This window comes from Frankliniella occidentalis, unplaced genomic scaffold (assembly GCF_000697945.3).
Source record: "Frankliniella occidentalis isolate FOCC.00 unplaced genomic scaffold, Focc_3.1 Scaffold11, whole genome shotgun sequence".
NCBI classification, from domain to species: domain Eukaryota; kingdom Metazoa; phylum Arthropoda; class Insecta; order Thysanoptera; family Thripidae; genus Frankliniella; species Frankliniella occidentalis.
In genome coordinates this window covers 1,222,193-1,224,357 of record NW_026267141.1, presented here as the reverse complement: position 1 = coordinate 1,224,357, position 2,165 = coordinate 1,222,193, and the positions used below count along the sequence as shown (strand labels likewise).

The 2,165-nt window shown below is 57.7% G+C and overlaps 1 long non-coding RNA gene across 1 annotated transcript; it reads right to left on the bottom strand.

Moving 5' to 3' along the window:
• Positions 1–1,156: 1,156 nt before the first annotated feature.
• Positions 1,157–1,728, bottom strand: LOC127752389 (uncharacterized). The gene is made up of 3 exons (XR_008012349.1): positions 1,607–1,728; positions 1,311–1,448; positions 1,157–1,240 (listed from the first exon to the last, which is right to left on the bottom strand). It is a non-coding gene; the product is annotated as an uncharacterized LOC127752389 (long non-coding RNA).
• Positions 1,729–2,165: the final 437 nt, after the last annotated feature.

Below are 2,165 nucleotides of genomic sequence, written 5' to 3'. Positions count from 1 at the left end.
TTAGGTCCTAGAGGAGTATCTGGGGTTCCGGACGGGTACCTTAGGTCTCTGAAGACTCTGGCTGGTTCCAGAGGTACTAAGCGTATACCAGAAGTCTCCCACAAACGATGCCACGCAAAAATATGTTGTGAAGTATTTTAAAGCTTTCTAGAGGGTTTTTTGGTTTTCGTTAAATATCTCAGGACCACTTGCTCTTTTTGGACTTTTGACATCACTATCGAATTTCTCTCGTCGAGACCTTTTAAACGAGTATAAGGTTGATAGGGTTCTCAAGCCTAGGAAAGAAGATAGGCTAAGGGACCTCGAAACCCGATCAACCTTATACTCGTTTGAAAGGTCTCGACGAAAGAAATTCGATAGTGATGTCAAAAGTCCATAAAGAGCAAGTGGTCCTGAGATATTTAATGAAAACCCCAAAACCGTTTAGAAACCTTTAAAATTCTCCACAACATCTTTTTGCGTCGCATCGTTCGTGGAAGTCTTCTGGTATACACTTAGTACCTCTGGAACCAGCCAGAGACTTCAGACACATTAGGTAGCCCTCTGGAACCCCGGGGACACATATGGAACCCGAGATACCAACCTGAGTCCTCAGGGACCTGAGGTACTCGCCTGGGACCTCAGGGTACCTTCCGGGACCTTGCTGTGCCGCCCCGACCCCCGGGGTCCTGAGGTAACCGTCTCGGACCTCAGGTCCCCGTCTGGGACCTGCGGTCCCAGCCTAGGGCCTCAGGGACCTGAGGTACTCGCCTGGGACCTCAGGGGACCCTCCGGGACCTTACTGTGCCTCCTCAACGCCTGGGGACCTGAGGTAACCGTCTCGGACCTCAGGTCCCAGCATAGGCCCTCAGGGACCAGAGGTACTCGCCTGGGACCTCAGGGGACCTTCCGGGACCTTACTGTGCCGCCCCAACCCCCGGGGACCTGAGGTAACCGTCTCGGACCTCAGGTCCCAGAGGCGGACCTGAGGTCCCAGCCTAGGCCCTCAGGGACCTGAGGTACTCGCCTGGGACCTCAGGGGACCGTCTTGGACCTTACTATGCCGCCCCAACCTCCGGGGACCTGAGGTAACCGTCTCAGACCTCAGGTCCGCCTCCGGGACCTGAGGTCCCAGCCTAGGGCCTCAGGGACCTGAGGTACTCGCCTAGGGCCCCAGGGGACCCTCTGGGACCTTACTGTGCCGCCCCAACCCCTGGGGACCTGAGGTAACCGTCTCGGACCTCAGGTCCGCCTCTGGGACCTGAGGTCCCAGCCTAGGGACCTGAGGTACCGGCCTAGGCCCTCAGGGACCTGAGGTACTCGCCTGGGACCTCAGGTCCGCCTCTGGGACCTGAGGTCCCAGCCTAGGCCCTCAGGGACCTGTGGTACTCGCCTGGGACCTCAGGGGACCCTCCGGGACCTTACTGTGCCGCCCCAACCCCCGGGGACCTGAGGTAACCGTCTCGGACCTCTGGTCCGCCTCACGGACCTCAGGTCCGCCTCTGGGACCTGAGGTCCCAGCCTAGGGCCTCAGGGACCTGAGGTACTCGCCTAGGGCCCCAGGGGACCCTCTGGGACCTTACTGTGCCGCCCCAACCTCCGGGGACCTGAGGTAACCGTCTCGGACCTCAGGTCCGCCTCTGGGACCTGAGGTCCCAGCCTAGGCCCTCAGGGACCTGAGGTACTCGCCTGGGACCTCAGGGGACCCTCTGGGACCTTACTGTGCCGCCCCAACCTCCGGGGACCTGAGGTAACCGTTTTGGACCTCAGGTCCCCCTCTGGGACCTGAGGTCCCAGCCTAGGCCCTCGTGGACCTGAGGGACCCGCCGGTGGCCTCGGGGACTCTATCTGGTACGTCCTGGTCTCGAAACCGTCGTCGGGGAGCCGGTGGAAACATCCTGGGCCAGCCTGAGTCGTCCTTGATTGGACGTGACGCCGTCCTTGAATACTGGTCGTCGGTTTTCCAAGGACGACCCTTGAAAACAGCCATTTTCCGGAATATTTCAAGGATCGCGTGCTTGAATCGGTGTTCTGGTCCTTGAAACCGAGATTTTATCCTTGAAAACCTAATTTTGTCCTTGATTATCAAGGAAGCGGATTTACCGTGAAGTTACGTATGTAACGTTACAACGTAACAAATCAAATAGTTTTTGTATTACAGTACGAGGAACGTAACGTGAAACTTT